Genomic DNA, 7,759 nt, shown 5'->3' with positions numbered 1-7,759 from the left:
CCGTCTGCTCCCGCTCACCGCCACTGGGGTCTGTTCTAAGCCTCCGAGCTTCATGCAGCTCCCTAAAGAGGGTCGTATCCATCCAGACAGGACCGTACCTGCCCTCATCTCCTCCAAATTTCTTTCATGTAAGGTGTGTCGCTTCTCTAATTACAATTTGAAAGCAAGATATCCTCGTAACAACTCCAAAATTCAATGCCAGTTTCTGCGGTGTTACAATTTTGCAATTGTTTGTAAAGTTGTCCAGAAAATAATTTAAAAAAAACAGTACAGGTTTGCTTATAACCCTGTGAGGAGCCGTACCCCGGACCCTTCCCCTGCAGCCTTCAGGTAGGAGAACCTGCATCAGGACCCTAAATACAAGGGAACGCCAGCCATTGCGCTCACGTGTACAGGCGACGGCTGGACGAGCCTCTGTCTCTGATACTCATCACTGCTCCAGACCCCTGGGGTCTGCAGGGTGGGCGCTGGGCATTTGAAAACAGACCTGAGAAAGTCAAAATGCTTCAGCAGTCATTACGTCAGCCTGATGCAGAGTTTTGGCACTCCGGAAACAGGTGCTTTCAGAGTCAAAGGTCTATTGCAAAGGAGGGAAGGCAGTTCGACCGAGATCTAATTTTGCCTCGCTGATTTTTTCTGTGAGTGCTTTTCTCCTTTTTTGGTTCCTAATGCTAATGGGGTCACGTTCCTCTCATCCGTCAGAATCACATGAAATGGAGAGGGAAGATTTTTACCTGTGTACGTGTTGATTGGCTGTATCAACTCCTCTCACTAATAGGCCATCTCAGACTACAGCTGGCTGCACGTGATAACATAATCAGCAGTGTGTTCCCACCTGAAAATTGCAGAAGGAAGCAGGCGACTTGCTCTGCTCCCCTGTCTGGCAAGGGAGCTTTGACAAATGGTGGGCTGGCTTGTTTGAATTTCAAAACAAGGACGGGAAATTGTGGTTTTCGAAAGCGTCACTCAAGAGGAGTATCAAGTTGTGCTATTCTGGGGGTAAATGCGAGTGATTTCAAACAGTGGTGATTGCATAAGGAACATGAAAAAAAAATAGGGAAGGATTCAAAAGCTTCCTATTTTGTGATAAACAGATCATTTACAAGCTAATATTTAATCCTAAGGCAACACCAGTCTTAAAACCAGCTTGAACAATCATGGCCCTTATTCTTGAATCACATCAAACTGTTCACAGCTTCTTAAATATTTACTTAAATATTTAGTTAAATCTACAAAGTGGGGTGGGGTGGGGTATTGTTTTAACTGTCTGAGAGGAACCACAGGAAAAATTAAAGATATAGCTGGTTCAATGCAAAATTTTTGAAGAACCCTTTAAAGGTCATTAAAGATAGTTTTCAGGATAAGATTTCAAAGCTTTCATCAAGAGAACTGATTTTAGCACATGACTATCAAGCTTCATTATCCGTAAGCTGGGAGAGAGGGCAGAGAGCTAAGCAAACAGCTCAGATGATCCATTTATGGCCTTGTGGGGCGATGGAACTGCTCCCGAGGAGATAGTTACATTCTGACCAGTCAAATTGCTGTTTGGGAGAGCAGTGAGACATTTCATTTCCAAACCGCTGTTCTCCTATGGCAGGGGCATAAAACTAAGAATGTGATCTTGGGGATATGTATATGCGGTATTCTTTAGGAGGCCAGAAACAAATGCAGGGATGTTTTCAAGCAGGCTCTATTCTTTGGTACATCGGGGTCCCACCCAAAATTTAGACACAAGAAGAAAGATGGAAAGGGTCAACTTTTCCTTTCCATGCATCAGATTCATATGAGTGCATCCTTCCAGTCTCTTTCTCTGTGTCTTTTTTTTTCCCTGTGACTGAAAGAGAGGGCTTAGCAGAGTAATCAGGGGCATGTACAGATCATTTGTCAAGGAACTGATGAAGGTTATTGCAAGTTATTAGCGAGAAGCCTCGACAAAAGAGTGATGCCGTATTGATCCTGCACCTGGAACTGTGTTCCAGCGCACCCCAAGCATGAAAGACACTCAGAGCCTTATCTTTACACTTACTGTAGAAATACAAGGATTCCTTTACTTTAAAAAAAAAACCAAGTGCGTTAGAATTTGTTGTGTCTTTACTGGCCAAAGCAATCCATGTATATAGTTTAAGAAAGAAGGTAATGGTACAAGGCTTTATAGAATTGCTGTCACCTAAAATCTTAATCTTCAAGATGCTTGCAGAATGTCAAGTGTTTGACCTTTCCTCTAGCTGAGCAGCCCTTCATTCAGGAATGTGCTCGTAATTGGAAAAGTGGTCTGGAGAACCGGAAGGTAATGTATGAGAAATATAGTCATGCCTACAAGCATTGCCTTGCTTATGAAATTGTGACGTTGAAGAGAAGTGCTAGGCCCAAGGAATGTTCCAATACATAACCGGAGGGTCAGAGTGCAGAATGTTCCGGAAAGGTGGTGGTCCTGGGTGGGAGTCACATTTCCAGGGAGTCTGACGTAGCCCTCACGTCTCAGGCATTGTTGTCTTGAGACAGTGTCCCTCGGCAGGTTTGGAAGCCCGGACTCTGCAGCTGATGACAAATCGATATTCATAGTCTTCTGAATTATTTAGAGAAGTGAATCCGATGCATAATTTATGAGCATGTTTGTAACTGATGTCTTTCCCAATCAATGGTTATGCACCTTTGTCAAAATAGCGATATGGAAACCAGCAGTCCTTCCCCTCCCCCTCATCTCCTTTCCCCGGTTCTTGTCAATGTGTCCTTTTTGTTGTTGTTACACCGCGATCTGTGGTTTTCATCGAAGCGGCTGTACATGTGTGGTCCCTCGTTGGCCCTCGTTTGTGCACTGAGGTCTTTCCTTCATTTGCAAATGGTATCCTTCTCGGAGAGAATAACTCCTCTTGCATTTTCCGTCGGCTTGTTTTTCTTCAAATCTCTTGCATACTTCTGACCTCAGATTTCAGACAATCTATCTATCTATCAGTTTTATTTCTTTTCTTCTGTCCTCAGGTTCCTGTCTGGCCTAATTGTCTACCAAGTCTGCTTCTGAGGCTGTGACCGTGGAATGCCTACTTCTCTTTCCTGTGTTGGATCCCTTGTTTCCTGGACCCCATATTCTATTCTATTTTTTATTCCTCAATTTTGTGGAGCAAATCCTCTAGTGGCTTCCTAAGAAGGGGTACAGAGAAACGTGGTATTTTTGAAAATTTGATATTCATAAAATGTTCCATTATTACCTTCATATTTGGTTGATACTTAGGCTAGGTATAAAAATTTGGGCTAAAACCATTTCACTTGGAATATGGAAAGTGTTATTCTATTTTCTTCTTGTTTCTAATACTACTTTTGGGAAGTCTGATGCCATTTTGATTCCTAATCTTTGCGTGTGATTAGTTTTTTTATTTCCGTGTTTATCTCTGATATTCTCCCATGTCTTCAGGGAGATCTTTGTTCTGAACCTTTCAGAATGTATAACTATAGAATTTAGTTCTTGGAAACTTTTTGGGGTGTTATCTTTATATGATGCCCCATCCATTTTCTTAGTTTTATCTTTATAGACCCACTATTACATGGATTTTTGATCCTCTAAGCATACACCGTATCATTTTATTTCTCTTCTATTTTTGTCTCTTTTGTTTTTTATGAAAGGTATTGAAAACTTGAAGTACAAAAATATAATGTCAGTTGTGACATATTGTCAGAATGGGAATGGAGATGCTGGGAAGAAAAACATGTATCATGGTATTGTCATGTGTGTATACTCCTAATGGGTTGACAGTTGAATAATACAAAAATTCTGGTTAAAAGTAACTAAAATGTATTTCAAACATAAACTAAAACAAAGAGAGGTTCTTGCTACATAAAAAAAAAACATACAAAGGCTACCTATTATTTTATCTGTCAGAGACCTGTCAGACACACCGAAACCTCACTAGATCTTTCGAGTAGGAACGTTGTCAAGGGAACGGGTTCCTCAAATGAAGGACTGGGAAGCATATAGTAGATTGGGTAAAGCCACCCCTAGCTCTCAGGAAATAAGGCAGGTACGGGATGATCTCAGGAAACCGGGATGGATGTCTTCAGCACCGAAGCCGTTTTCACGAGAGGATGCTCGAAAGCCACTGGCAAAACATACACCTGCTGCCTGTGAAAGCCAGAGGCTTGCCTTCCAGTCCTCAAGGCGTCGTGACAGCTTTGGTTGTCCTCCTGCTTTCTGGCTCTGAATCACGAAAGGGCCTCTCCTGGGCATGACACCCGCTGGCAAAGGGTCTGAGAAACGAGGCCGCCCCGCCTCCAGCCCTGCGTGACAGGAGGGGGCGTGCCGGGAAGGCGAGGCCGAAGGGCAGTCCGCAGTTGTTGCGGTCACGGCGATGGTTAGCATCAGTATTTCCCTTTTGAAATGTGATGCTGCTCTTTCTATTGTCTCTGCTTTTCCTCTGCTCTCCTTCCTCTGTTTACAGCTCTTTTTCGTGCTGCCGTCGTTGTTTGCTTACTCTCTGACATGCCTGGGAACTCTGTCCTCGGTGAGACACGGGGAGCCTCCAGAAGCCCTGTGTGTGGATGGGCTAATTTCCAGGGTGATGGACACTATTTCCAGATGGTCTGCCAGTGTGTGCCTTTGGAGAGCAGGCAGGTTTTATGCTGGGAAATACCAGACGCCAGTACCCTCTTGTAAGTGAGGGTGGCTTCTCCGCAGGTAGACCCCCCAGCTCTCTCAAGGGTGTGGATGACGGCCGAAAGGACAGTCAGCCTGTCATTAGGGACAGTGGGATCGGTGCCTCCCCGTTGCGTGTGTAGATATTAACGCAATTTCATCTTTGGTGTCATGCCTCCCCCTGCCTCCTCTCGGCTTCGTGTCCTGAGCCTGGAGGCGCTCTGCAGAGCCAGCGCTGTGGCCGCAGCAGCAGGGTAGCTGCACGGGGCACTCACAAGCGCCCCGTCCTTGCTTGAGTTCTCTACCAGCCACCTTGAGATTCTTCAGTTTTGAACAAGGGCCTGATGTGTCATTTCGCACACGGGCTCCACGCGTTGTGTAGATGTCCCTGGCTCGGTCTCAGTGTCTGCAGTCCGTCTCCTGACTCCCAGAGGGACCGCCGATGGGGAGTTGCCCACCTCGCTCTGGAGGAGGGAGAGGAGAAGGGAGGAGGGAGAGCAGGGTTCTCACCGCTCACTTTCCCCGAGCGCTGAAGACCGTCCCCCCACGTCCAAGTCTTTCTGACGCGGCGCGGGTGACCCCCTCCTCGGACCCTGGGTCCGGTTTTCTGCTCATTGTGTCACATGGCGACTCCGTTGGCTCTCACACCCTCTGGTTAGGGACACTGATGTTTCCGAGTTTCACTGAAGATCAACTTTGTGTCTATTTTGGCCTTCTTTGATATTTTGGGGGTCACTTTACAGGGCAGAGGAGAACAGGAATTGCTGCTGATTGCTGCTACCGTGACATGAGATGCCCGCATAATGTTTTCACTGTAGGATCTGGAAATGGAAAAGTTAAGAGACTTTCTCAAGCTGGTTAGAAGGCTGACACTGATGGTTTTGAAACCTGTAGGCAAAAGGTGAGGTCAATTACCTTTTTAGTATTTCAGCCGAAACCACTACTTGTTCTATGTGTTGTAAACGTTATTTTCTAGACTTGTTTATTTACTGAAGTTAAGCAGCTAATACATTGTTGACAAAGAGAAGCATTTCTCCCTCCCCCATTCCAAGTGGCTTCTGCTAGATGTGTGGCTCATTATTTTCTTGTTTCCAAACCGAGAGCTTCAGCCATCTGTGGCCATGTATATTTTATTACGTTACATATAGTCCGCCTCATCAAAACATAATTTAAAATATTAATGATATACAAAAACAGTGAAGTCATTTAATAAAATATGAAATTATGTCCATAAAAAGACTGTGGGAGATTTAAGAACTTAGACATCTCCAGTGACGGATCATCGCATTAAGATCTGCATTTCCTGAGGACCAGGGCAAAAGAGAGAAACTGAGTTATATCGTGGTTCTAATTAGTCGCCGTTACTGGAGATGATTTGCTGCGTGTGCAGCCGACTCCACTCCGGTGTTCTCCAGCAAGGCCTGGAACCCCGCCCCACCCCGCCCTGCCGTGGGCAGGACTCTCCTTTCCCTCCATATGAAGTCCCCGAGGGCTGTGCTCCTCATGGGTGTCTCTGAGTCACAGCCTCGGCACCAGAGACTCACGCTGTGTTGGGAGCTGCTCGCTTCAGTCTAAACTCTTGAGGATTTTTTTTCCTTGTTTTCTGTGCAGGTCTGCATTGAATTAGTTTGGATTTTTAGTATGCCAGTAATCTTTACCAGAAGACCAATATATACATCATTAACCCATGCATTCCATATGTGCGGGTACTTAGTTATTTGTAATATTGTCACGGGCACTCTTTCCAAACCGAGTCTGGAACCTTAAGAATAATAGTCGTTTTACTGTAGAGTTCATGGAGGGACCTCTTCTGACTCCTCCCCCCGCCCCCCCTGTAACCTGAATCCTGCATCTAACATCCCCTTGCTTCCCTTTGTTTACCATGCTACAGATATATCTGGTGGGGCATAGGGGGCCTGGGGGCTGTCCGGGTGTGTATTCGTTGTCATAATTTTATAAAAAGTTACGCTATACGCAATTGAGGATCCTTACAATTTCTCTTTCCTACTATATTTCTAAGACTCATTCCTGTTTCTGCATGTTTCACTCACTTATCTACAGCCATATGATGTTACATTCTGCAAATATTCTTCCTTACCCCTTTCATTCATCTGTTGGTTCGTTCATTCCGGCAGTATTTATTGCGTGCACTCTCTCAAGCACTCTGAATGCAAAGGTAAACAAAACAGCTCTTTTCTGTAACTTCAGACCCCAGCTAGGAGATCAATGTGTCGTGCTCCCCAATTTCTCTTCCTCTGTACTGATGGAAATTGTCTTGTCAATGCATCAAACTATTTGTCTATTCATGAGCGGTAGCCCAAAGCAGTGCGGTGTTGAAGACGGAGTTTCAGGGGCCGGCGCCAGGGTGGGCGAGGAGCTGAGAGAAGAGAGTTCTCGTCCCCCTCACAGTCCACACCTTTGGGGGTCATCAGTGCCGTATGCTTTCCACAGCCCTGCCCAGAGCAGTCTTCCCATGTATAAAAGGACATGGAGCTATCGCTGCATTCAGGTTACGTTCATGAACTATTGGAAAACGTGTAATCCTTCAATAAACCCTCAAGCCTGAAAAAGGGACTTCGAACCTAGCATCCAACGTGTACAGTACACCGTAACCATTCCCGATAATGTGAGTGCATTTCAGAACTGGTACCAAATGAGAAGCAGGAATAATGAATAGTGTATGTCCCTCTGATGCCGAAGACTTCTTTCTGTCCCCCAAACTGCGTGCGTGTGCCCCTCCCCTCCCCCACTCCAGGCCAGTCTATGGAAGGAGCGCACTCCTCCCGAGACACAGCTTCCAGGCATCTCATCAAAACGGCCCTTGCTTTTCTCCTGCAAACTGGGGCTGTCTTTACTTCAGGCTCTATCTCCCTTTATTGTCGGTTTCACAAGCAAGATGTAAACACTATACGTTCTACAAAGGGAAAAATGACTAGTAGATTGTACTCCCTCAAAACTCATGTTTTAAAAAACACCATCGTAAGAAATTCAAAGGCAAAGCTTTGATTTGGGAGAAGATATTTGCTAATACATAACTGTCAAAGGATCAGTACTCAGAATTTATAAAGGACTCCTAAGTTCAGTAAGCAAACAAAGGAACAAGATCCATTAGAAAAATTTGAAAATTATGAGAAC

This window comes from Phyllostomus hastatus, unplaced genomic scaffold (assembly GCF_019186645.2).
Source record: "Phyllostomus hastatus isolate PE091 unplaced genomic scaffold, TTU_PhHast_1.1 phas_scaffold_78, whole genome shotgun sequence".
NCBI lineage: Eukaryota > Metazoa > Chordata > Mammalia > Chiroptera > Phyllostomidae > Phyllostomus > Phyllostomus hastatus.
The sequence above is the reverse complement of the archived record's forward strand: the minus strand, read 5'-3'. Positions refer to the sequence as shown.